This window comes from Lissotriton helveticus, chromosome 8 (genome assembly GCF_964261635.1).
Source record: "Lissotriton helveticus chromosome 8, aLisHel1.1, whole genome shotgun sequence".
Taxonomy (NCBI): domain Eukaryota; kingdom Metazoa; phylum Chordata; class Amphibia; order Caudata; family Salamandridae; genus Lissotriton; species Lissotriton helveticus.
The window spans coordinates 819,042,109-819,069,110 of NC_136069.1; the positions used below are offsets into that span (position 1 = coordinate 819,042,109).

At 40.8% G+C, this 27,002-nt stretch overlaps 18 non-coding genes across 18 annotated transcripts; all 18 read left to right on the forward strand.

The window, feature by feature from the left end:
- Positions 1-461: 461 nt before the first annotated feature.
- Positions 462-533, forward strand: TRNAP-UGG (transfer RNA proline (anticodon UGG)). The gene has a single exon. It is a non-coding gene; the product is annotated as a tRNA-Pro (tRNA).
- Positions 534-821: 288 nt separating this feature from the next.
- Positions 822-894, forward strand: TRNAV-CAC (transfer RNA valine (anticodon CAC)). The gene has a single exon. It is a non-coding gene; the product is annotated as a tRNA-Val (tRNA).
- A 2,181-nt stretch (positions 895-3,075) lies between these two features.
- Positions 3,076-3,147, forward strand: TRNAP-AGG (transfer RNA proline (anticodon AGG)). The gene has a single exon. It is a non-coding gene; the product is annotated as a tRNA-Pro (tRNA).
- A 288-nt stretch (positions 3,148-3,435) lies between these two features.
- On the forward strand, positions 3,436-3,508 carry TRNAV-CAC (transfer RNA valine (anticodon CAC)). Its single transcript has one exon. It is a non-coding gene; the product is annotated as a tRNA-Val (tRNA).
- A 2,449-nt stretch (positions 3,509-5,957) lies between these two features.
- TRNAP-UGG (transfer RNA proline (anticodon UGG)) lies at positions 5,958-6,029 on the forward strand. Its single transcript has one exon. It is a non-coding gene; the product is annotated as a tRNA-Pro (tRNA).
- A 288-nt stretch (positions 6,030-6,317) lies between these two features.
- On the forward strand, positions 6,318-6,390 carry TRNAV-CAC (transfer RNA valine (anticodon CAC)). Its single transcript has one exon. It is a non-coding gene; the product is annotated as a tRNA-Val (tRNA).
- Positions 6,391-8,502: 2,112 nt separating this feature from the next.
- Positions 8,503-8,574, forward strand: TRNAP-AGG (transfer RNA proline (anticodon AGG)). The gene has a single exon. It is a non-coding gene; the product is annotated as a tRNA-Pro (tRNA).
- A 288-nt stretch (positions 8,575-8,862) lies between these two features.
- Positions 8,863-8,935, forward strand: TRNAV-CAC (transfer RNA valine (anticodon CAC)). The gene has a single exon. It is a non-coding gene; the product is annotated as a tRNA-Val (tRNA).
- A 2,341-nt stretch (positions 8,936-11,276) lies between these two features.
- Positions 11,277-11,348, forward strand: TRNAP-UGG (transfer RNA proline (anticodon UGG)). Its single transcript has one exon. It is a non-coding gene; the product is annotated as a tRNA-Pro (tRNA).
- Positions 11,349-11,636: 288 nt separating this feature from the next.
- On the forward strand, positions 11,637-11,709 carry TRNAV-CAC (transfer RNA valine (anticodon CAC)). Its single transcript has one exon. It is a non-coding gene; the product is annotated as a tRNA-Val (tRNA).
- A 2,136-nt stretch (positions 11,710-13,845) lies between these two features.
- TRNAP-UGG (transfer RNA proline (anticodon UGG)) lies at positions 13,846-13,917 on the forward strand. The gene has a single exon. It is a non-coding gene; the product is annotated as a tRNA-Pro (tRNA).
- Positions 13,918-14,205: 288 nt separating this feature from the next.
- Positions 14,206-14,278, forward strand: TRNAV-CAC (transfer RNA valine (anticodon CAC)). Its single transcript has one exon. It is a non-coding gene; the product is annotated as a tRNA-Val (tRNA).
- A 2,493-nt stretch (positions 14,279-16,771) lies between these two features.
- On the forward strand, positions 16,772-16,843 carry TRNAP-UGG (transfer RNA proline (anticodon UGG)). The gene has a single exon. It is a non-coding gene; the product is annotated as a tRNA-Pro (tRNA).
- A 288-nt stretch (positions 16,844-17,131) lies between these two features.
- On the forward strand, positions 17,132-17,204 carry TRNAV-CAC (transfer RNA valine (anticodon CAC)). The gene has a single exon. It is a non-coding gene; the product is annotated as a tRNA-Val (tRNA).
- Positions 17,205-19,361: 2,157 nt separating this feature from the next.
- On the forward strand, positions 19,362-19,433 carry TRNAP-AGG (transfer RNA proline (anticodon AGG)). The gene has a single exon. It is a non-coding gene; the product is annotated as a tRNA-Pro (tRNA).
- Positions 19,434-19,721: 288 nt separating this feature from the next.
- On the forward strand, positions 19,722-19,794 carry TRNAV-CAC (transfer RNA valine (anticodon CAC)). Its single transcript has one exon. It is a non-coding gene; the product is annotated as a tRNA-Val (tRNA).
- A 2,234-nt stretch (positions 19,795-22,028) lies between these two features.
- TRNAP-AGG (transfer RNA proline (anticodon AGG)) lies at positions 22,029-22,100 on the forward strand. Its single transcript has one exon. It is a non-coding gene; the product is annotated as a tRNA-Pro (tRNA).
- A 288-nt stretch (positions 22,101-22,388) lies between these two features.
- TRNAV-CAC (transfer RNA valine (anticodon CAC)) lies at positions 22,389-22,461 on the forward strand. Its single transcript has one exon. It is a non-coding gene; the product is annotated as a tRNA-Val (tRNA).
- Positions 22,462-27,002: the final 4,541 nt, after the last annotated feature.

The following is a 27,002-nucleotide window of genomic DNA, read 5'->3' on the forward strand; positions in this document are numbered from 1 at the left end:
CAGCTCAGTTATGTTATGATGTTAGAGGCTATGCAAGGAATGCTTTAGTCCTGCATTAGGCAGTTTTTATTGCTTCTTGCATTCAAGAGATAGATAATTAGCCAGAATCTGTGGCCCAGCTATTCACCTTGGCATTCCGATTTGCACAAAGGGAATAAGTATTTGAGAGAAAAGGCAAAATGTGTTTCTTATGTTGTTATGAACAGCTTTTTATTCTTTCTCTTTAGGCTCTAGCCAATGCAGAAATATATAAATAACTGCTGACTTCCTGTAAGACTTGTCCAATGCTGAGAAAAAATAAAAGGGGACACTTACAAATGATAGTGCTATCGTTTGAGAAAGGGTAAGTTGACACTGAATTTCCTGTGAATTCACAGACCAAGCATGAAAAAGACCCCAGCATGATCTTCATTGCGGGCTTAGAGCTGGTATTACCTTTTCAGAGGTGAGGGTCTTTCAACGGCTCGTTGGTCTAGGGGTATGATTCTCGCTTTGGGTGCGAGAGGTCCCGGGTTCAAATCCCGGACGAGCCCTTTCATTGGTGCTCTTTTGAAGTATGCATTTCAAAGCCAATATCAATTTTCTCTTTGCAGTAGTGGATGATTATTTGCTAGAGTCTCATGCTTTTAACCTTGCCCTGCCTGAGCAAATAGGAAACATTTCTCTTTAAGCATTTTGCAAAAATGCTGAACTTGCAAGGCATATACAAGCGTTCAGATAGGGCTGTCGGGCAGGTTGCATGAAAGAAATCTAAAACCAGATGCCCTTGGAATAGTCTGTTTTGAGCAGTTTCATCACAGAAGAATCACCTGTAGGTATCTGTTTCTGTAGTGTAGTGGTTATCACGTTCGCCTCACACGCGAAAGGTCCCCGGTTCGAAACCGGGCAGAAACACTAGTTATATTGTCTTGGCTGCAATGTTGAGAGTTGCCGTTTTGCATGAAATTGTCCAGGCCCTGAAGATGGGTTCATGCAGTCTCGTTCCAAGAAAGTGAATTCTCTTAAAAACAATAACATAATTGGCATGTGGATGTATCTGTTGATTCACAAACCTCACTTTCAAAAGAGCCCTGCATTCGGTTCAATGCTCAACCAGACCAAGCATTAACTTTGAGAATTGTTGGCACAAACAGGCCTCCTATTTTAGTGGAGTGTTTCTGGTTTTAAGTGCTGAGGCTTGGGCTCAATTCCTAGATGATCCTTCTCAAGGTGATGATACAAATGCATCGTCACCTTTTCGTTTAATGTCAGAATTGTTTATTTCCATTTGGTGGTGTATGAATGCTTTCGACAGTATGGGGATTTTTTCTAGCCTTGCATGAATAAAAGCATATCACTCCTCTTTATGTATTTTTCTAATACATTTATATTTGCATCTCCTCTCCTAGCATGCATTTTTGACTATCTTACAGGCTGTATATAATAAGTATCAATTCAGGGGTGCTTCTACTACTCAAATCACAACTGTTCTATCACGACATTGATAAGCAATCTGCATCTGCTTCTGTTGTGTATTGGTTATCATATTTACCTGACGTGTGAAAGTCCCATGTTTGACAGTGCACGTTAACAAAGAAACCAATGATTTTTATTAAAAGTTGTCTTGTGTTTTGGTTACCTTGCATCAGCCAAAACGTGCCAGAGATGACTTCATTTGCAGTCACTTGAAAAGTAGGGATTCTCAAATAAATGGCAAGAGGTTGAAACAAATCCAAAGAAATGCATGGCATATCTATGAGTAGGTGTATGCATGTATCCATATATAAAGATAGATAGATAGATAGATAGATAGATAGATAGATAGATAGATAGATAGATAGATAGATAGATAGAGATATAGATAGATAGATAGATAGATAGATAGATAGATAGATAGATAGATAGATAGATAGATAGATAGATAGATAGATAGATAGATAGATAGATAGATAGATAGATAGATAGATAGATATAGGGAGAGAGAGAGCGTTAATATAAACAGAGACTTTATTTTCAATCAAGCGGTATTTTCTTTCCTTTAGGAGCAGAATGTTCTGATCATCAGCGCACCAGAATGTAGTGCTTGGTTGGCAAGCATCACATATTGTGATGTGTTAGCTAAGAGTTCCATGTCCTTCAGACTCATATATTCCTCTGTAGTTGTACCTTGGTGATTCCACAAAACATGGCATCATAATCAGCATTCTACTGCCACAGAGTGGACAGAGAAACCATTTAGAATTTCCCTGAAAAAGAAAAAAAGCATACTTAGGCAGAGCTTTGTGGACAGGAAGGACATTAGAGCAAGTGAGGAATAAGCACTGCTTTTGTTAATTTACATAGGCAGAACAGAGACTGCTGGGAAAAGCCTGAAATTAAAGGCACAGAAAATGCCTGCTTCTGGAGAGAACACTAAGAAGCATTGAAAGTTTTTCCTCTGACCCTGGCCACTCTTAAGAGGAATCCTATGATAGTCAGCAGGACCCACCCTAAAAAGGAAGGGACAGCCATTTGGACCCTTTCCACCTTTCCTATATCTCGCCTGATCGAGCCTGATCGAGCGCTGATTGAGCGGATAAGCACATAAGCACATGTACTTCTCATTTTGGGAATGCATTGCTTAGCTTGTTACCAGCAGCTCAGTTATGTTATGATGTTAGAGGCTATGCAAGGAATGCTTTAGTCCTGCATTAGGCAGTTTTTATTGCTTCTTGCATTCAAGAGATAGATAATTAGCCAGAATCTGTGGCCCAGCTATTCACCTTGGCATTCCGATTTGCACAAAGGGAATCAGTATTGGAGAGAAAAGGCAAAATGTGTTTCTTATGTTGTTATGAACAGCTTTTTATTCTTTCTCTTTAGGCTCTAGCCAATGCAGAAATATATAAATAACTGCTGACTTCCTGTAAGACGTGTCCAATGCTGAGACAAAATAAAAGGGGACACTTACAAATGATAGTGCTATCGTTTGAGAAAGGGTAAGTTGACACTGAATTTCCTGTGAATTCACAGACCAAGCATGAAAAAGACCCCAGCATGATCTTCATTGCGGGCTTAGAGCTGGTATTACCTTTTCAGAGGTGAGGGTCTTTCAACGGCTCGTTGGTCTAGGGGTATGATTCTCGCTTAGGGTGCGAGAGGTCCCGGGTTCAAATCCCGGACAAGCCCTTTCATTGGTGCTCTTTTGAAGTATGCATTTCAAAGCCAATATTAATTTTCTCTTTGCAGTAGTGGATGCATATTTGCTAGAGTCTCATGCTTTTAACCTTGCCCTGCCTGAGCAAATAGGAAACATTTCTCTTTAAGCATTTTGCAAAAATGCTGAACTTGCAAGGCATATACAAGCGTTCAGATAGGGCTGTCGGGCAGGTTGCATGAAAGAAATCTAAAACCAGATGCCCTTGGAATAGCCTGTTTTGAGCAGTTTCATCACAGAAGAATCACCTGTAGGTATCTGTTTCTGTAGTGTAGTGGTTATCACGTTCGCCTCACACGCGAAAGGTCCCCGGTTCGAAACCGGGCAGAAACACTAGTTATATTGTCTTGGCTGCAATGTTGAGAGTTGCTGTTTTGCATGAAATTGTCCAGGCCCTGAAGATGGGTTCATGCAGTCTCGTTCCAAGAAAGTGAATTCTCTTAAAAACAATAACATAATTGGCATGTGGATGTATCTGTTGATTCACAGACCTCACTTTCAAAAGAGCCCTGCATTCGGTTCAATGCTCAACCAGAACAAGCATTAACTTTGAGAATTGTTGGCACCAACAGGCCTCTTATTTTAGTGGAGTGTTTCTGGTTTTTAAGTGCTGAGGCTTGGGCTCAATTCCTAGATGATCCTTCTCAAGGTGATGATACAAATGCATCGTCACCTTTTCGTTTAATGTCAGAATTGTTTATTTCCATTTGGTGGTGTATGAATGCTTTCGACAGTATGGGGATTTTTTCTAGCCTTGCATGAATAAAAGCATATCACTCCTCTTTATGTATTTTTCTAATACATTTATATTTGCATCTCCTCTCCTAGCATGCATTTTTGACTATCTTACAGGCTGTATATAATAAGTATCAATTCAGGGGCGCTTCTTCTACTCAAATCACAACTGTTCTATCACGACATTGATAAGCAATCTGCATCTGCTTCTGTTGTGTATTGGTTATCATATTTACCTGACGTGTGAAAGTCCCATGTTGGACAGTGCACGTTAACAAAGAAACCAATGATTTTTATTAAAAGTTGTCTTGTGTTTTGGTTACCTTGCATCAGCCAAACCGTGCCAGAGATTACTTCATTTGCAGTCACTTGAAAAGTAGGGATTCTCAAATAAATGGCAAGAGGTTGAAACAAATCCAAAGAAATGCATGGCATATCTATGTGTAGGTGTATGCATGTATCCATATATAAAGATAGATAGATAGATAGATAGATAGATAGATAGATAGATAGATAGATAGATAGATAGATAGATAGATAGATAGATAGATAGATAGATAGATAGATAGATAGATAGATAGATAGATAGATAGATAGATAGATAGATAGATAGATAGATAGATAGATAGATAGATAGATAGTTGGATGGATTGATGGATGGATGGATGGATGGATGGATGGATGGATGGATGGATGGATGGATGGATGGATGGATGAATGGTTAGACGGACAGACAGACAGACAGACAGACAGACAGACAGACAGACAGACAGACAGACAGATAGATAGATAGATAGATAGATAGATAGATAGATAGATAGATAGATAGATAGATAGATAGATAGATAGATAGATAGATAGATAGATAGATAGATAGATAGATAGATAGATAGATAGATAGATAGATAGATAGATAGATAGATATAGGGAGAGAGAGAGAGTTAATATAAACAGAGACTTTATTTTCAATCAAGCGGTCTTTTCTTTCCTTTAGGAGCAGAATGTTCTGATCATCAGCGCACCAGAATGTAGTGCTTGGTTGGCAAGCATCACATATTGTGATGTGTTAGCTAAGAGTTCCATGTCCTTCAGACTCATATATTCCTCTGTAGTTGTACCTTGGTGATTCCACAAAACATGGCATCATAATCAGCACTCTACTGCCACAGAGTGGACAGAGAAACCATTTAGAATTTCCCTGAAAAAGAAAAAAGCATACTTAGGCAGAGCTTTGTGGACAGGAAGGACATTAGAGCAAGTGAGGAATAAGCACTGCTTTTGTTAATTTACATAGGCAGAACAGAGACTGCTGGGAAAAGCCTGAAATTAAAGGCACAGAAAATGCCTGCTTCTGGAGAGAACACTAAGAAGCATTGAAAGTTTTTCCTCTGACCCTGGCCACTCTTAAGAGGAATCCTATGATAGTCAGCAGGACCCACCCTAAAAAGGAAGGGAAAGCCATTTGGACCCTTTCCACCTTTCCTATATCGAGCCTGATCGAGCCTGATTGAGCGCTGATTGAGCGGATAAGCACATAAGCACATGTACTTCTCATTTTGGGAAGGCATTGCTTAGCTTGTTACCAGCAGCTCAGTTATGTTATGATGTTAGAGGCTATGCAATGAATGCTTTAGTCCTGCATTAGGCAGTTTTTATTGCTTCTTGCATTCAAGAGATAGATAATTAGCCAGAATCTGTGGCCCAGCTATTCACCTTGGCATTCCGATTTGCACAAAGGGAATAAGTATTTGAGAGAAAAGGCAAAATGTGTTTCTTATGTTGTTATGAACAGCTTTTTATTCTTTCTCTTTAGGCTCTAGCCAATGCAGAAATATATAAATAACTGCTGACTTCCTGTAAGACTTGTCCAATGCTGAGAAAAAATAAAAGGGGACACTTACAAATGATAGTGCTATCGTTTGAGAAAGGGTAAGTTGACACTGAATTTCCTGTGAATTCACAGACCAAGCATGAAAAAGACCCCAGCATGATCTTCATTGCGGGCTTAGAGCTGGTATTACCTTTTCAGAGGTGAGGGTCTTTCAACGGCTCGTTGGTCTAGGGGTATGATTCTCGCTTTGGGTGCGAGAGGTCCCGGGTTCAAATCCCGGACGAGCCCTTTCATTGGTGCTCTTTTGAAGTATGCATTTCAAAGCCAATATCAATTTTCTCTTTGCAGTAGTGGATGATTATTTGCTAGAGTCTCATGCTTTTAACCTTGCCCTGCCTGAGCAAATAGGAAACATTTCTCTTTAAGCATTTTGCAAAAATGCTGAACTTGCAAGGCATATACAAGCGTTCAGATAGGGCTGTCGGGCAGGTTGCATGAAAGAAATCTAAAACCAGATGCCCTTGGAATAGTCTGTTTTGAGCAGTTTCATCACAGAAGAATCACCTGTAGGTATCTGTTTCTGTAGTGTAGTGGTTATCACGTTCGCCTCACACGCGAAAGGTCCCCGGTTCGAAACCAGGCAGAAACACTAGTTATATTGTCTTGGCTGCAATGTTGAGAGTTGCCGTTTTGCATGAAATTGTCCAGGCCCTGAAGATGGGTTCATGCAGTCTCGTTCCAAGAAAGTGAATTCTCTTAAAAACAATAACATAATTGGCATGTGGATGTATCTGTTGATTCACAAACCTCACTTTCAAAAGAGCCCTGCATTCGGTTCAATGCTCAACCAGAACAAGCATTAACTTTGAGAATTGTTGGCACCAACAGGCCTCCTATTTTAGTGGAGTGTTTCTGGTTTTAAGTGCTGAGGCTTGGGCTCAATTCCTAGATGATCCTTCTCAAGGTGATGATACAAATGCATCGTCACCTTTTTGTTTAATGTCAGAATTGTTTATTTCCATTTGGTGGTGTATGAATGCTTTCGACAGTATGGGGATTTTTTCTAGCCTTGCATGAATAAAAGCATATCACTCCTCTTTATGTATTTTTCTAATACATTTATATTTGCATCTCCTCTCCTAGCATGCATTTTTGACTATCTTACAGGCTGTATATAATAAGTATCAATTCAGGGGCGCTTCTACTACTCAAATCACAACTGTTCTATCACGACATTGATAAGCAATCTGCATCTGCTTCTGTTGTGTATTGGTTATCATATTTACCTGACGTGTGAAAGTCCCATGTTTGACAGTGCACGTTAACAAAGAAACCAATGATTTTTATTAAAAGTTGTCTTGTGTTTTGGTTACCTTGCATCAGCCAAAACGTGCCAGAGATGACTTCATTTGCAGTCACTTGAAAAGTAGGGATTCTCAAATAAATGGCAAGAGGTTGAAACAAATCCAAAGAAATGCATGGCATATCTATGAGTAGGTGTATGCATGTATCCATATATAAAGATAGATAGATAGATAGATAGATAGATAGAGATATAGATAGATAGATAGATAGATAGATAGATAGATAGATAGATAGATAGATAGATAGATAGATAGATAGATAGATAGATAGATAGATAGATAGATATAGGGAGAGAGAGAGCGTTAATATAAACAGAGACTTTATTTTCAATCAAGCGGTATTTTCTTTCCTTTAGGAGCAGAATGTTCTGATCATCAGCGCACCAGAATGTAGTGCTTGGTTGGCAAGCATCACATATTGTGATGTGTTAGCTAAGAGTTCCATGTCCTTCAGACTCATATATTCCTCTGTAGTTGTACCTTGGTGATTCCACAAAACATGGCATCATAATCAGCATTCTACTGCCACAGAGTGGACAGAGAAACCATTTAGAATTTCCCTGAAAAAGAAAAAAAGCATACTTAGGCAGAGCTTTGTGGACAGGAAGGACATTAGAGCAAGTGAGGAATAAGCACTGCTTTTGTTAATTTACATAGGCAGAACAGAGACTGCTGGGAAAAGCCTGAAATTAAAGGCACAGAAAATGCCTGCTTCTGGAGAGAACACTAAGAAGCATTGAAAGTTTTTCCTCTGACCCTGGCCACTCTTAAGAGGAATCCTATGATAGTCAGGACCCACCCTAAAAAGGAAGGGAAAGCCATTTGGACCCTTTCCACCTTTCCTATATCGAGCCTGATCGAGCGCTGATTGAGCGGATAAGCACATAAGCACATGTACTTCTCATTTTGGGAAGGCATTGCTTAGCTTGTTACCAGCAGCTCAGTTATGTTATGATGTTAGAGGCTATGCAAGGAATGCTTTAGTCCTGCATTAGGCAGTTTTTATTGCTTCTTGCATTCAAGAGATAGATAATTAGCCAGAATCTGTGGCCCAGCTATTCACCTTGGCATTCCGATTTGCACAAAGGGAATAAGTATTTGAGAGAAAAGGCAAAATGTGTTTCTTATGTTGTTATGAACAGCTTTTTATTCTTTCTCTTTAGGCTCTAGCCAATGCAGAAATATATAAATAACTGCTGACTTCCTGTAAGACGTGTCCAATGCTGAGACAAAATAAAAGGGGACACTTACAAATGATAGTGCTATCGTTTGAGAAAGGGTAAGTTGACACTGAATTTCCTGTGAATTCACAGACCAAGCATGAAAAAGACCCCAGCATGATCTTCATTGCGGGCTTAGAGCTGGTATTACCTTTTCAGAGGTGAGGGTCTTTCAACGGCTCGTTGGTCTAGGGGTATGATTCTCGCTTAGGGTGCGAGAGGTCCCGGGTTCAAATCCCGGACGAGCCCTTTCATTGGTGCTCTTTTGAAGTATGCATTTCAAAGCCAATATTAATTTTCTCTTTGCAGTAGTGGATGCATATTTGCTAGAGTCTCATGCTTTTAACCTTGCCCTGCCTGAGCAAATAGGAAACATTTCTCTTTAAGCATTTTGCAAAAATGCTGAACTTGCAAGGCATATACAAGCGTTCAGATAGGGCTGTCGGGCAGGTTGCATGAAAGAAATCTAAAACCAGATGCCCTTGGAATAGCCTGTTTTGAGCAGTTTCATCACAGAAGAATCACCTGTAGGTATCTGTTTCTGTAGTGTAGTGGTTATCACGTTCGCCTCACACGCGAAAGGTCCCCGGTTCGAAACCGGGCAGAAACACTAGTTATATTGTCTTGGCTGCAATGTTGAGAGTTGCCGTTTTGCATGAAATTGTCCAGGCCCTGAAGATGGGTTCATGCAGTCTCGTTCCAAGAAAGTGAATTCTCTTAAAAACAATAACATAATTGGCATGTGGATGTATCTGTTGATTCACAGACCTCACTTTCAAAAGAGCCCTGCATTCGGTTCAATGCTCAACCAGAACAAGCATTAACTTTGAGAATTGTTGGCACCAACAGGCCTCTTATTTTAGTGGAGTGTTTCTGGTTTTTAAGTGCTGAGGCTTGGGCTCAATTCCTAGATGATCCTTCTCAAGGTGATGATACAAGTGCATCGTCACCTTTTCGTTTAATGTCAGAATTGTTTATTTCCATTTGGTGGTGTATGAATGCTTTCGACAGTATGGGGATTTTTTCTAGCCTTGCATGAATAAAAGCATATCACTCCTCTTTATGTATTTTTCTAATACATTTATATTTGCATCTCCTCTCCTAGCATGCATTTTTGACTATCTTACAGGCTGTATATAATAAGTATCAATTCAGGGGCGCTTCTTCTACTCAAATCACAACTGTTCTATCACGACATTGATAAGCAATCTGCATCTGCTTCTGTTGTGTATTGGTTATCATATTTACCTGACTTGTGAAAGTCCCATGTTGGACAGTGCACGTTAACAAAGAAACCAATGATTTTTATTAAAAGTTGTCTTGTGTTTTGGTTACCTTGCATCAGCCAAACCGTGCCAGAGATTACTTCATTTGCAGTCACTTGAAAAGTAGGGATTCTCAAATAAATGGCAAGAGGTTGAAACAAATCCAAAGAAATGCATGGCATATCTATGTGTAGGTGTATGCATGTATCCATATATAAAGATAGATAGATAGATAGATAGATAGATAGATAGATAGATAGATAGATAGATAGATAGATAGATAGATAGATAGATAGATAGATAGATAGATAGATAGATAGATAGATAGATAGATAGATAGATAGATAGTTGGATGGATGGATGGATGGATGGATGGATGGATGGATGGATGGATGGATGGATGAATGGATAGACGGACAGACAGACAGACAGACAGACAGACAGACAGACAGACAGACAGATAGATAGATAGATAGATAGATAGATAGATAGATAGATAGATAGATAGATAGATAGATAGATAGATAGATAGATAGATAGATAGATAGATAGATAGATAGATAGATAGATATAGGGAGAGAGAGAGAGTTAATATAAACAGAGACTTTATTTTCAATCAAGCGGTCTTTTCTTTCCTTTAGGAGCAGAATGTTCTGATCATCAGCGCACCAGAATGTAGTGCTTGGTTGGCAAGCATCACATATTGTGATGTGTTAGCTAAGAGTTCCATGTCCTTCAGACTCATATATTCCTCTGTAGTTGTACCTTGGTGATTCCACAAAACATGGCATCATAATCAGCATTCTACTGCCACAGAGTGGACAGAGAAACCATTTAGAATTTCCCTGAAAAAGAAAAAAAAGCATACTTAGGCAGAGCTTTGTGGACAGGAAGGACATTAGAGCAAGTGAGGAATAAGCACTGCTTTTGTTAATTTACATAGGCAGAACAGAGAATGCTGGGAAAAGCCTGAAATTAAAGGCACAGAAAATGCCTGCTTCTGGAGAGAACACTAAGAAGCATTGAAAGTTTTTCCTCTGACCCTGGCCACTCTTAAGAGGAATCCTATGATAGTCAGCAGGACCCACCCTAAAAAGGAAGGGAAAGCCATTTGGACCCTTTCCACCTTTCCTATATCGAGCTTGATTGAGCGCTGATTGAGCGGATAAGCACATAAGCACATGTACTTCTCATTTTGGGAAGGCATTGCTTAGCTTGTTACCAGCAGCTCAGTTATGTTATGATGTTAGAGGCTATGCAAGGAATGCTTTAGTCCTGCATTAGGCAGTTTTTATTGCTTCTTGCATTCAAGAGATAGATAATTAGCCAGAATCTGTGGCCCAGCTATTCACCTTGGCATTCCGATTTGCACAAAGGGAATAAGTATTTGAGAGAAAAGGCAAAATCTGTTTCTTATGTTGTTATGAACAGCTTTTTATTCTTTCTCTTTAGGCTCTAGCCAATGCAGAAATATATAAATAACTGCTGACTTCCTGTAAGACTTGTCCAATGCTGAGAAAAAATAAAAGGGGACACTTACAAATGATAGTGCTATCGTTTGAGAAAGGGTAAGTTGACACTGAATTTCCTGTGAATTCACAGACCGAGCATGAAAAAGACCCCAGCATGATCTTCATTGCGGGCTTAGAGTTGGTATTACCTTTTCAGAGGTGAGGGTCTTTCAACGGCTCCTTGGTCTAGGGGTATGATTCTCGCTTTGGGTGCGAGAGGTCCCGGGTTCAAATCCCGGACGAGCCCTTTCATTGGTGCTCTTTTGAAGTATGCATTTCAAAGCCAATATCAATTTTCTCTTTGCAGTAGTGGATGATTATTTGCTAGAGTCTCATGCTTTTAACCTTGCCCTGCCTGAGCAAATAGGAAACATTTCTCTTTAAGCATTTTGCAAAAATGCTGAACTTGCAAGGCATATACAAGCGTTCAGATAGGGCTGTCGGGCAGGTTGCATGAAAGAAATCTAAAACCAGATGCCCTTGGAATAGTCTGTTTTGAGCAGTTTCATCACAGAAGAATCACCTGTAGGTATCTGTTTCTGTAGTGTAGTGGTTATCACGTTCGCCTCACACGCGAAAGGTCCCCGGTTCGAAACCGGGCAGAAACACTAGTTATATTGTCTTGGCTGCAATGTTGAGAGTTGCCGTTTTGCATGAAATTGTCCAGGCCCTGAAGATGGGTTCATGCAGTCTCGTTCCAAGAAAGTGAATTCTCTTAAAAACAATAACATAATTGGCATGTGGATGTATCTGTTGATTCACAAACCTCACTTTCAAAAGAGCCCTGCATTCGGTTCAATGCTCAACCAGAACAAGCATTAACTTTGAGAATTGTTGGCACCAACAGGCCTCCTATTTTAGTGGAGTGTTTCTGGTTTTAAGTGCTGAGGCTTGGGCTCAATTCCTAGATGATCCTTCTCAAGGTGATGATACAAATGCATCGTCACCTTTTCGTTTAATGTCAGAATTGTTTATTTCCATTTGGTGGTGTATGAATGCTTTTGACAGTATGGGGATTTTTTCTAGCCTTGCATGAATAAAAGCATATCACTCCTCTTTATGTATTTTTCTAATACATTTATATTTTCATCTCCTCTCCTAGCATGCATTTTTGACTATCTTACAGGCTGTATATAATAAGTATCAATTCAGGGGCGCTTCTACTACTCAAATCACAACTGTTCTATCACGACATTGATAAGCAATCTGCATCTGCTTCTGTTGTGTATTGGTTATCATATTTACCTGACGTGTGAAAGTCCCATGTTTGACAGTGCACGTTAACAAAGAAACCAATGATTTTTATTAAAAGTTGTCTTGTGTTTTGGTTACCTTGCATCAGCCAAAACGTGCCAGAGATGACTTCATTTGCAGTCACTTGAAAAGTAGGGATTCTCAAATAAATGGCAAGAGGTTGAAACAAATCCAAAGAAATGCATGGCATATCTATGAGTAGGTGTATGCATGTATCCATATATAAAGATAGATAGATAGATAGATAGATAGAGATATAGATAGATAGATAGATAGATAGATAGATAGATAGATAGATAGATAGATAGATAGATAGATAGATAGATAGATAGATAGATAGATAGATAGATAGATAGATAGATAGATAGATAGATAGATATAGGGAGAGAGAGAGCGTTAATATAAACAGAGACTTTATTTTCAATCAAGCGGTCTTTTCTTTCATTTAGGAGCAGAATGTTCTGATCATCAGCGCACCAGAATGTAGTGCTTGGTTGGCAAGCATCACATATTGTGATGTGTTAGCTAAGAGTTCCATGTCCTTCAGACTCATATATTCCTCTGTAGTTGTACCTTGGTGATTCCACAAAACATGGCATCATAATCAGCATTCTACTGCCACAGAGTGGACAGAGAAACCATTTAGAATTTCCCTGAAAAAGAAAAAAAGCATACTTAGGCAGAGCTTTGTGGACAGGAAGGACATTAGAGCAAGTGAGGAATAAGCACTGCTTTTGTTAATTTACATAGGCAGAACAGAGACTGCTGGGAAAAGCCTGAAATTAAAGGCACAGAAAATGCCTGCTTCTGGAGAGAACACTAAGAAGCATTGAAAGTTTTTCCTCTGACCCTGGCCACTCTTAAGAGGAATCCTATGATAGTCAGGACCCACCCTAAAAAGGAAGGGAAAGCCATTTGGACCCTTTCCACCTTTCCTATATCGAGCCTGATCGAGCGCTGATTGAGCGGATAAGCACATAAGCACATGTACTTCTCATTTTGGGAAGGCATTGCTTAGCTTGTTACCAGCAGCTCAGTTATGTTATGATGTTAGAGGCTATGCAAGGAATGCTTTAGTCCTGCATTAGGCAGTTTTTATTGCTTCTTGCATTCAAGAGATAGATAATTAGCCAGAATCTGTGGCCCAGCTATTCACCTTGGCATTCCGATTTGCACAAAGGGAATAAGTATTTGAGAGAAAAGGCAAAATGTGTTTCTTATGTTGTTATGAACAGCTTTTTATTCTTTCTCTTTAGGCTCTAGCCAATGCAGAAATATATAAATAACTGCTGACTTCCTGTAAGACTTGTCCAATGCTGAGAAAAAATAAAAGGGGACACTTACAAATGATAGTGCTATCGTTTGAGAAAGGGTAAGTTGACACTGAATTTCCTGTGAATTCACAGACCAAGCATGAAAAAGACCCCAGCATGATCTTCATTGCGGGCTTAGAGCTGGTATTACCTTTTCAGAGGTGAGGGTCTTTCAACGGCTCGTTGATCTAGGGGTATGATTCTTGCTTTGGGTGCGAGAGGTCCCGGGTTCAAATCCCGGACGAGCCCTTTCATTGGTGCTCTTTTGAAGTATGCATTTCAAAGCCAATATCAATTTTCTCTTTGCAGTAGTGGATGATTATTTGCTAGAGTCTCATGCTTTTAACCTTGCCCTGCCTGAGCAAATAGGAAACATTTCTCTTTAAGCATTTTGCAAAAATGCTGAACTTGCAAGGCATATACAAGCGTTCAGATAGGGCTGTCGGGCAGGTTGCATGAAAGAAATCTAAAACCAGATGCCCTTGGAATAGTCTGTTTTGAGCAGTTTCATCACAGAAGAATCACCTGTAGGTATCTGTTTCTGTAGTGTAGTGGTTATCACGTTCGCCTCACACGCGAAAGGTCCCCGGTTCGAAACCGGGCAGAAACACTAGTTATATTGTCTTGGCTGCAATGTTGAGAGTTGCCGTTTTGCATGAAATTGTCCAGGCCCTGAAGATGGGTTCATGCAGTCTCGTTCCAAGAAAGTGAATTCTCTTAAAAACAATAACATAATTGGCATGTGGATGTATCTGTTGATTCACAAACCTCACTTTCAAAAGAGCCCTGCATTCGGTTCAATGCTCAACCAGAACAAGCATTAACTTTGAGAATTGTTGGCACCAACAGGCCTCCTATTTTAGTGGAGTGTTTCTGGTTTTAAGTGCTGAGGCTTGGGCTCAATTCCTAGATGATCCTTCTCAAGGTGATGATACAAATGCATCGTCACCTTTTCGTTTAATGTCAGAATTGTTTATTTCCATTTGGTGGTGTATGAATGCTTTCGACAGTATGGGGATTTTTTCTAGCCTTGCATGAATAAAAGCATATCACTCCTCTTTATGTATTTTTCTAATACATTTATATTTGCATCTCCTCTCCTAGCATGCATTTTTGACTATCTTACAGGCTGTATATAATAAGTATCAATTCAGGGGCGCTTCTACTACTCAAATCACAACTGTTCTATCACGACATTGATAAGCAATCTGCATCTGCTTCTGTTGTGTATTGGTTATCATATTTACCTGACGTGTGAAAGTCCCATGTTTGACAGTGCACGTTAACAAAGAAACCAATGATTTTTATTAAAAGTTGTCTTGTGTTTTGGTTACCTTGCATCAGCCAAAACGTGCCAGAGATGACTTCATTTGCAGTCACTTGAAAAGTAGAGATTCTCAAATAAATGGCAAGAGGTTGAAACAAATCCAAAGAAATGCATGGCATATCTATGAGTAGGTGTATGCATGTATCCATATATAAAGATAGATAGATAGATAGATAGAGATATAGATAGATAGATAGATAGATAGATAGATAGATAGATAGATAGATAGATAGATAGATAGATAGATAGATAGATAGATAGATAGATAGATAGATAGATAGATAGATAGATAGATAGTTGGATGGATGGATGGATGGATGGATGGATGGATGGATGGATGGATGGATGGATGGATGGATGGATGGATGGATGGATGGATGGATGGATGGATGGATGGATGGATGGATGGATGGATGGATGGATGGATGAATGGATAGACGGACAGACAGACAGACAGACAGACAGACAGACAGACAGACAGACAGACAGACAGACAGACAGATAGATAGATAGATAGATAGATAGATAGATAGATAGATAGATAGATAGATAGATAGATAGATAGATAGATAGATAGATAGATAGATAGATAGATAGATAGATAGATAGATAGATAGATAGATAGATAGATAGATAGATAGATAGATAGATATAGGGAGAGAGAGAGAGTTAATATAAACAGAGACTTTATTTTCAATCAAGCGGTCTTTTCTTTCCTTTAGGAGCAGAATGTTCTGATCATCAGCGCACCAGAATGTAGTGCTTGGTTGGCAAGCATCACATATTGTGATGTGTTAGCTAAGAGTTCCATGTCCTTCAGACTCATATATTCCTCTGTAGTTGTACCTTGGTGATTCCACAAAACATGGCATCATAATCAGCATTCTACTGCCACAGAGTGGACAGAGAAACCATTTAGAATTTCCCTGAAAAAGAAAAAAAGCATACTTAGGCAGAGCTTTGTGGACAGGAAGGACATTAGAGCAAGTGAGGAATAAGCACTGCTTTTGTTAATTTACATAGGCAGAACAGAGACTGCTGGGAAAAGCCTGAAATTAAAGGCACAGAAAATGCCTGCTTCTGGAGAGAACACTAAGAAGCATTGAAAGTTTTTCCTCTGACCCTGGCCACTCTTAAGAGGAATCCTATGATAGTCAGCAGGACCCACCCTAAAAAGGAAGGGACAGCCATTTTGACCCTTTCCACCTTTCCTATATCTCGCCTGATCGAGCCTGATCGAGCGCTGATTGAGCGGATAAGCACATAAGCACATGTACTTCTCATTTTGGGAAGGCATTGCTTAGCTTGTTACCAGCAGCTCAGTTATGTTATGATGTTAGAGGCTATGCAAGGAATGCTTTAGTCCTGCATTAGGCAGTTTTTATTGCTTCTTGCATTCAAGAGATAGATAATTAGCCAGAATCTGTGGCCCAGCTATTCACCTTGGCATTCCGATTTGCACAAAGGGAATAAGTATTTGAGAGAAAAGGCAAAATGTGTTTCTTATGTTGTTATGAACAGCTTTTTATTCTTTCTCTTTAGGCTCTAGCCAATGCAGAAATATATAAATAACTGCTGACTTCCTGTAAGACTTGTCCAATGCTGAGAAAAAATAAAAGGGGACACTTACAAATGATAGTGCTATCGTTTGAGAAAGGGTAAGTTGACACTGAATTTCCTGTGAATTCACAGACCAAGCATGAAAAAGACCCCAGCATGATCTTCATTGCGGGCTTAGAGCTGGTATTACCTTTTCAGAGGTGAGGGTCTTTCAACGGCTCGTTGGTCTAGGGGTATGATTCTCGCTTTGGGTGCGAGAGGTCCCGGGTTTAAATCCCGGACGAGCCCTTTCATTGGTGCTCTTTTGAAGTATGCATTTCAAAGCCAATATCAATTTTCTCTTTGCAGTAGTGGATGATTATTTGCTAGAGTCTCATGCTTTTAACCTTGCCCTGCCTGAGCAAATAGGAAACATTTCTCGTTAAGCATTTTGCAAAAATGCTGAACTTGCAAGGCATATACAAGCGTTCAGATAGGGCTGTCGGGCAGGTTGCATGAAAGAAATCTAAAACCAGATGCCCTTGGAATAGTCTGTTTTGAGCAGTTTCATCACAGAAGAATCACCTGTAGGTATCTGTTTCTGTAGTGTAGTGGTTATCACGTTCGCCTCACATGCGAAAGGTCCCCGGTTCGAAACCGGGCAGAAACACTAGTTATATTGTCTTGGCTGCAATGTTGAGAGTTGCCGTTTTGCATGAAATTGTCCAGGCCCTGAAGATGGGTTCATGCAGTCTTGTTCCAAGAAAGTGAATTCTCTTAAAAACAATAACATAATTGGCATGTGGATGTATCTGTTGATTCACAAACCTCACTTTCAAAAGAGCCCTGCATTCGGTTCAATGCTCAACCAGAACAAGCATTAACTTTGAGAATTGTTGGCACCAACAGGCCTCCTATTTTAGTGGAGTGTTTCTGGTTTTAAGTGCTGAGGCTTGGGCTCAATTCCTAGATGATCCTTCTCAAGGTGATGATACAAATGCATCGTCACCTTTTCGTTTAATGTCAGAATTGTTTATTTCCATTTGGTGGTGTATGAATGCTTTCGACAGTATGGGGATTTTTTCTAGCCTTGCATGAATAAAAGCATATCACTCCTCTTTATGTATTTTTCTAATACATTTATATTTGCATCTCCTCTCCTAGCATGCATTTTTGACTATCTTACAGGCTGTATATAATAAGTATCAATTCAGGGGCGCTTCTACTACTCAAATCACAACTGTTCTATCACGACATTGATAAGCAATCTGCATCTGCTTCTGTTGTGTATTGGTTATCATATTTACCTGACGTGTGAAAGTCCCATGTTTGACAGTGCACGTTAACAAAGAAACCAATGATTTTTATTAAAAGTTGTCTTGTGTTTTGGTTACCTTGCATCAGCCAAAACGTGCCAGAGATGACTTCATTTGCAGTCACTTGAAAAGTAGGGATTCTCAAATAAATGGCAAGAGGTTGAAACAAATCCAAAGAAATGCATGGCATATCTATGAGTAGGTGTATGCATGTATCCATATATAAAGATAGATAGATAGATAGATAGATAGAGATATAGATAGATAGATAGATAGATAGATAGATAGATAGATAGATAGATAGATAGATAGATAGATAGATAGATAGATAGATAGATAGATAGATAGATAGATAGATAGATAGATAGATAGATAGATAGATAGATATAGGGAGAGAGAGAGCGTTAATATAAACAGAGACTTTATTTTCAATCAAGCGGTATTTTCTTTCCTTTAGGAGCAGAATGTTCTGATCATCAGCGCACCAGAATGTAGTGCTTGGTTGGCAAGCATCACATATTGTGATGTGTTAGCTAAGAGTTCCATGTCCTTCAGACTCATATATTCCTCTGTAGTTGTACCTTGGTGATTCCACAAAACATGGCATCATAATCAGCATTCTACTGCCACAGAGTGGACAGAGAAACCATTTAGAATTTCCCTGAAAAAGAAAAAAAGCATACTTAGGCAGAGCTTTGTGGACAGGAAGGACATTAGAGCAAGTGAGGAATAAGCACTGCTTTTGTTAATTTACATAGGCAGAACAGAGACTGCTGGGAAAAGCCTGAAATTAAAGGCACAGAAAATGCCTGCTTCTGGAGAGAACACTAAGAAGCATTGAAAGTTTTTCCTCTGACCCTGGCCACTCTTACGAGGAATCCTATGATAGTCAGCAGGACCCACCCTAAAAAGGAAGGGACAGCCATTTGGACCCTTTCCACCTTTCCTATATCTCGCCTGATCGAGCCTGATCGAGCGCTGATTGAGCGGATAAGCACATAAGCACATGTACTTCTCATTTTGGGAATGCATTGCTTAGCTTGTTACCAGCAGCTCAGTTATGTTATGATGTTAGAGGCTATGCAAGGAATGCTTTAGTCCTGCATTAGGCAGTTTTTATTGCTTCTTGCATTCAAGAGATAGATAATTAGCCAGAATCTGTGGCCCAGCTATTCACCTTGGCATTCCGATTTGCACAAAGGGAATCAGTATTGGAGAGAAAAGGCAAAATGTGTTTCTTATGTTGTTATGAACAGCTTTTTATTCTTTCTCTTTAGGCTCTAGCCAATGCAGAAATATATAAATAACTGCTGACTTCCTGTAAGACGTGTCCAATGCTGAGACAAAATAAAAGGGGACACTTACAAATGATAGTGCTATCGTTTGAGAAAGGGTAAGTTGACACTGAATTTCCTGTGAATTCACAGACCAAGCATGAAAAAGACCCCAGCATGATCTTCATTGCGGGCTTAGAGCTGGTATTACCTTTTCAGAGGTGAGGGTCTTTCAACGGCTCGTTGGTCTAGGGGTATGATTCTCGCTTAGGGTGCGAGAGGTCCCGGGTTCAAATCCCGGACGAGCCCTTTCATTGGTGCTCTTTTGAAGTATGCATTTCAAAGCCAATATTAATTTTCTCTTTGCAGTAGTGGATGCATATTTGCTAGAGTCTCATGCTTTTAACCTTGCCCTGCCTGAGCAAATAGGAAACATTTCTCTTTAAGCATTTTGCAAAAATGCTGAACTTGCAAGGCATATACAAGCGTTCAGATAGGGCTGTCGGGCAGGTTGCATGAAAGAAATCTAAAACCAGATGCCCTTGGAATAGCCTGTTTTGAGCAGTTTCATCACAGAAGAATCACCTGTAGGTATCTGTTTCTGTAGTGTAGTGGTTATCACGTTCGCCTCACACGCAAAAGGTCCCCGGTTAGAAACCGGGCAGAAACACTAGTTATATTGTCTTGGCTGCAATGTTGAGAGTTGCCGTTTTGCATGAAATTGTCCAGGCCCTGAAGATGGGTTCATGCAGTCTCGTTCCAAGAAAGTGAATTCTCTTAAAAACAATAACATAATTGGCATGTGGATGTATCTGTTGATTCACAGACCTCACTTTCAAAAGAGCCCTGCATTCGGTTCAATGCTCAACCAGAACAAGCATTAACTTTGAGAATTGTTGGCACCAACAGGCCTCTTATTTTAGTGGAGTGTTTCTGGTTTTTAAGTGCTGAGACTTGGGCTCAATTCCTAGATGATCCTTCTCAAGGTGATGATACAAATGCATCGTCACCTTTTCGTTTAATGTCAGAATTGTTTATTTCCATTTGGTGGTGTATGAATGCTTTCGACAGTATGGGGATTTTTTCTAGCCTTGCATGAATAAAAGCATATCACTCCTCTTTATGTATTTTTCTAATACATTTATATTTGCATCTCCTCTCCTAGCATGCATTTTTGACTATCTTACAGGCTGTATATAATAAGTATCAATTCAGGGGCGCTTCTTCTACTCAAATCACAACTGTTCTATCACGACATTGATAAGCAATCTGCATCTGCTTCTGTTGTGTATTGGTTATCATATTTACCTAACGTGTGAAAGTCCCATGTTGGACAGTGCACGTTAACAAAGAAACCAATGATTTTTATTAAAAGTTGTCTTGTGTTTTGGTTACCTTGCATCAGCCAAACCGTGCCAGAGATTACTTCATTTGCAGTCACTTCAAAAGTAGGGATTCTCAAATAAATGGCAAGAGGTTGAAACAAATCCAAAGAAATGCATGGCATATCTATGTGTAGGTGTATGCATGTATCCATATATAAAGATAGATAGATAGATAGATAGATAGATAGATAGATAGATAGATAGATAGATAGATAGATAGATAGATAGATAGATAGATAGATAGATAGATAGATAGATAGATAGATAGATAGATAGATAGATAGATAGATAGATAGATAGATAGATAGATAGATAGATAGATAGATAGATAGATAGATAGATAGATAGATAGATAGATAGATAGATAGATAGATAGATAGATAGATAGATAGATATAGGGAGAGAGAGAGCGTTAATATAAACAGAGACTTTATTTTCAATCAAGCGGTCTTTTCTTTCCTTTAGGAGCAGAATGTTCTGATCATCAGCGCACCAGAATGTAGTGCTTGGTTGGCAAGCATCACATATTGTGATGTGTTAGCTAAGAGTTCCATGTCCTTCAGACTCATATATTCCTCTGTAGTTGTACCTTAGTGATTCAACAAAACATGGCATCATAATCAGCATTCTACTGCCACAGAGTGGACAGAGAAACCATTTAGAATTTCCCTGAAAAAGAAAAAAAGCATACTTAGGCAGAGCTTTGTGGACAGGAAGGACATTAGAGCAAGTGAGGAATAAGCACTGCTTTTGTTAATTTACATAGGCAGAACAGAGACTGCTGGGAAAAACCTGAAATTACAGGCACAGAAAATGCCTGCTTCTGGAGAGAACACTAAGAAGCATTGAAAGTTTTTCCTCTGACCCTGGCCACTCTTAAGAGGAATCCTATGATAGTCAGCAGGACCCACCCTAAAAAGGAAGGGACAGCCATTTGGACCCTTTCCACCTTTTCTATATCTCGCCTGATCGAGCCTGATTGAGCGCTGAATGAGCGGATAAGCACATAAGCACATGTACTTCTCATTTTGGGAAGGTATTGCTTAGCTTGTTACCAGCAGCTCAGTTATGTTATGATGTTAGAGGCTATGCAAGGAATGCTTTAGTCCTGCATTAGGCAGTTTTTATTGCTTCTTGCATTCAAGAGATAGATAATTAGCCAGAATCTGTGGCCCAGCTATTCACCTTGGCATTCCGATTTGCACAAAGGGAATAAGTATTTGAGAGAAAAGGCAAAATGTGTTTCTTATGTTGTTATGAACAGCTTTTTATTCTTTCTCTTTAGGCTCTAGCCAATGCAGAAATATATAAATAACTGCTGACTTCCTGTAAGACGTGTCCAATGCTGAGACAAAATAAAAGGGGACACTTACAAATGATAGTGCTATCGTTTGAGAAAGGGTAAGTTGACACTGAATTTCCTGTGAATTCACAGACCAAGCATGAAAAAGACCCCAGCATGATCTTCATTGCGGGCTTAGAGCTGGTATTACCTTTTCAGAGGTGAGGGTCTTTCAACGGCTCGTTGGTCTAGGGGTATGATTCTCGCTTAGGGTGCGAGAGGTCCCGGGTTCAAATCCCGGACGAGCCCTTTCATTGGTGCTCTTTTGAAGTATGCATTTCAAAGCCAATATTAATTTTCTCTTTGCAGTAGTGGATGCATATTTGCTAGAGTCTCATGCTTTTAACCTTGCCCTGCCTGAGCAAATAGGAAACATTTCTCTTTAAGCATTTTGCAAAAATGCTGAACTTGCAAGGCATATACAAGCGTTCAGATAGGGCTGTCGGGCAGGTTGCATGAAAGAAATCTAAAACCAGATGCCCTTGGAATAGCCTGTTTTGAGCAGTTTCATCACAGAAGAATCACCTGTAGGTATCTGTTTCTGTAGTGTAGTGGTTATCACGTTCGCCTCACACGCAAAAGGTCCCCGGTTAGAAACCGGGCAGAAACACTAGTTATATTGTCTTGGCTGCAATGTTGAGAGTTGCCGTTTTGCATGAAATTGTCCAGGCCCTGAAGATGGGTTCATGCAGTCTCGTTCCAAGAAAGTGAATTCTCTTAAAAACAATAACATAATTGGCATGTGGATGTATCTGTTGATTCACAGACCTCACTTTCAAAAGAGCCCTGCATTCGGTTCAATGCTCAACCAGAACAAGCATTAACTTTGAGAATTGTTGGCACCAACAGGCCTCTTATTTTAGTGGAGTGTTTCTGGTTTTAAGTGCTGAGACTTGGGCTCAATTCCTAGATGATCCTTCTCAAGGTGATGATACAAATGCATCGTCACCTTTTCGTTTAATGTCAGAATTGTTTATTTCCATTTGGTGGTGTATGAATGCTTTCGACAGTATGGGGATTTTTTCTAGCCTTGCATGAATAAAAGCATATCACTCCTCTTTATGTATTTTTCTAATACATTTATATTTGCATCTCCTCTCCTAGCATGCATTTTTGACTATCTTACAGGCTGTATATAATAAGTATCAATTCAGGGGCGCTTCTTCTACTCAAATCACAACTGTTCTATCACGACATTGATAAGCAATCTGCATCTGCTTCTGTTGTGTATTGGTTATCATATTTACCTAACGTGTGAAAGTCCCATGTTGGACAGTGCACGTTAACAAAGAAACCAATGATTTTTATTAAAAGTTGTCTTGTGGCTATGCGAGGGGAGGAGCCTAGCTCGCGACCGAGATGGCCGCGCTTTAGCTCGGCTCCGTTCGCCCGCCTGTGTTTTTCACATTTATCCTGCATTTATCCTGCCCCGGGAAGCCCTCCTTGCTGTGTGGTACTACTACGACGCACTGCAGGCACTTACCACTTGTTCCGGTTGTCCTGGCTGCTGTGGGTCCGGTGCAGTGTCCCCGACCGTTCCCGGGATTCGAGAGCGGACTGGCCTGGTTCTTCGTCCCGGCTCCTGGGCCGGATGCAGCCTGCGGGCTTACCCTTCGGGGCACGCTGGAGGTGATTGGAGGGCCGCTGTTCGTGTGAGCCGGAGGTTCCTGGCTGAGAGACTCCTGTGTGGCAGCAGCCTTGGATGGTGACGCTGCCCTTCATTATTGGGGTTCCTCGTGTGTTCGGCTTCCTCCCCCTTTGTTCTCCGGTCCGGCCATTTTGTTCTTTGCCGCCCGGACGCGGAGAACGGGACTGGCGACATTGGGGGGCCGGCGAATCTCCTTCTTCTGGTGGCCCCCCTTCCTGTCCGGGGTGTTCTTCTGCCTGTCGGCGGGACTTCATCTGCTTTACTGCCGCCCCGGCGGAGGTTGTTGGCCGCGCGGCCTGTTCGGGCTCTCAAGATGGCGACCAGCCCCATTTGTTTGGGCCGGGCCCAGACGAGCACTGGGGGCCCGCCACAAGGCCCGGGTGTCGGATACTGTGAATGTTTTCCTGCACTTAAGGGGATCCTGAACATCCTGCTATCCTGGCGGCTATCGGTGGCCGCGCCACTCCTGGCTCGCGAGACGGTTCCTCACTGCGGGCCTCCCGGGCCCCCGCGACCGGATGAGGCATTGATATCGCGGGGTGTGGCTGGTACTCTCCTGGCGGACTCGGCCCCGGCTGCCGCCCCGGAGGCGCGCAACCTGATGGCGCCTTCTCCTCCTGTGCTGCCTCCTCTGCCCTTGGCCCGGGAGCCGGATTTTGTTTTGCCGGACTTTCATGATTCTCCTGGTCCCTCTCAATCACCACTGCCCGATGACGTCTCCTGTGCCGGCCCGGATGGGTCGGCTTTTATGGATATATCCTTGGAACTGTGCCTGCATCGTTTGCTACATTCTGTGTATTTCCTGGATCTTCCGTGCTTTTCTTCCTGTGACTTTTTTGGACTGCCGTTGGACTCTCCTGCTGCCTGCCTTCTGTTCTTTCTGGCAGGGTCCTCGTTGGATCGGACCCTTACTGCTTTGGATAAAAAGGGTCAGGGCTGATGAAAACTGGCTCCTATATGCGGTGGTTCATGAACGGTTTGGATGATCTCTGTGTCCTGATATGGTTCTGTGTAACTGGTTAGTGCTCCTGGACTTTGGCCTGATACTCTTTGGCTTCCCGAGGACTTGGACCCTTAACCCGGGCGGGTGGATGGGTGCATTTACTCCTGTCTTTGGCCCTCCCCCATGTGTATGTTTGTATGTCTTTACTCCCTTCTTTCCCTCCCTCCCTTTCCCTCCCCCCCCTTTTTTTTTTTTGTCTTTTAATTCCAACTTTTCTTGCTCCACTAAATTTCGGGTTCAACTTAGGGCGACAGGCACGCTGCGGGGGGGTAGGCCGTAGCCTTCTGCAGGGGTGCAGGGTGGGCTTAGGGGTGGGTGGGGGGGGTCTGTTTGTGTTGGGGGATCTTTTTCCCCCCTTATTTTCCCTTTTTGTTCTATGGCTCTTGTGTATTCACTTTTTCGGGACTCTGTCACCTTGTATCTCCCCCGGGGGTTTTCTGTCCTTCTTCCGGTGTGTGGCTGATTGGGGTTTGCTGCCTATTCTGGTATTATGTTTCTGTTACATCGCATGCCGGTTTTATTGTCCTGTTTTTCCCCCTGAGGATGCATGGCCTGGCGGGTGTTCCTTCTGTTGTCTTTCTTCCCTCTTTCCCTTCCTCCTTTATGGAGGTGCCTTTTTCCGTTGGGGTGCGTATTGCATAGTCTTTGTGATGGGGCTTTTTGACCACGTCTTCTTTGTTCGGGTGGGGGCGGAGGTGAGTGAGCGCGATTGATTGTTGCCACTGTCGCTATTTGATGGTCTGATTCTGTTTTGTCCTTTGCTCGATTTGATTGTATGGCTTCATTTTCTTACGTTGTGTTTATAAAATGGCGGCTTGCCGCGGTCCCTCCCTTGTGTTCTCATATACGGCCCGTTATTCTTTTGGTCCCCTCCCCGTGCTAGAAAACTTAACCTTTATTATCCTGCTCTTGCTGAACGCTCGATGGTTTTTCTTGTTTCACCAGTGCTCCTGATGTTATATCCTGTGCAGATCTTCTTTTTGTATGCTGGTTCTTTGACCATTCTGTTTCTGGCCAGCCCGTGGGGTTGTAGGCCAGTATTTGTGAGCTTTCATTGTCAATAAAGGTTTTCAAAAAAAAATAAAAATAAAAAAAAAAATAAAAAAAGTTGTCTTGTGTTTTGGTTACCTTGCATCAGCCAAACCGTGCCAGAGATTACTTCATTTGCAGTCACTTCAAAAGTAGGGATTCTCAAATAAATGGCAAGAGGTTGAAACAAATCCAAAGAAATGCATGGCATATCTATGTGTAGGTGTATGCATGTATCCATATATAAAGATAGATAGATAGATAGATAGATAGATAGATAGATAGATAGATAGATAGATAGATAGATAGATAGATAGATAGATAGATAGATAGATAGATAGATAGATAGATAGATAGATAGATAGATAGATAGATAGATAGATAGATAGATAGATAGATAGATAGATAGATAGATAGATAGATAGATAGATAGATAGATAGATAGATAGATATAGGGAGAGAGAGAGCGTTAATATAAACAGAGACTTTATTTTCAATCAAGCGGTCTTTTCTTTCCTTTAGGAGCAGAATGTTCTGATCATCAGCGCACCAGAATGTAGTGCTTGGTTGGCAAGCATCACATATTGTGATGTGTTAGCTAAGAGTTCCATGTCCTTCAGACTCATATATTCCTCTGTAGTTGTACCTTAGTGATTCAACAAAACATGGCATCATAATCAGCATTCTACTGCCACAGAGTGGACAGAGAAACCATTTAGAATTTCCCTGAAAAAGAAAAAAAGCATACTTAGGCAGAGCTTTGTGGACAGGAAGGACATTAGAGCAAGTGAGGAATAAGCACTGCTTTTGTTAATTTACATAGGCAGAACAGAGACTGCTGGGAAAAACCTGAAATTACAGGCACAGAAAATGCCTGCTTCTGGAGAGAACACTAAGAAGCATTGAAAGTTTTTCCTCTGACCCTGGCCACTCTTAAGAGGAATCCTATGATAGTCAGCAGGACCCACCCTAAAAAGGAAGGGACAGCCATTTGGACCCTTTCCACCTTTTCTTGATCGAGCCTGATCGAGCCTGATTGAGCCCTGAATGAGCGGATAAGCACATAAGCACATGTACTTCTCATTTTGGGAAGGTATTGCTTAGCTTGTTACCAGCAGCTCAGTTATGTTATGATGTTAGAGGCTATGCAAGGAATGCTTTAGTCCTGCATTAGGCAGTTTTTATTGCTTCTTGCATTCAAGAGATAGATAATTAGCCAGAATCTGTGGCCCAGCTATTCACCTTGGCATTCCGATTTGCACAAAGGGAATAAGTATTTGAGAGAAAAGGCAAAATGTGTTTCTTATGTTGTTATGAACAGCTTTTTATTCTTTCTCTTTAGGCTCTAGCCAATGCAGAAATATATAAATAACTGCTGACTTCCTGTAAGACGTGTCCAATGCTGAGACAAAATAAAAGGGGACACTTACAAATGATAGTGCTATCGTTTGAGAAAGGGTAAGTTGACACT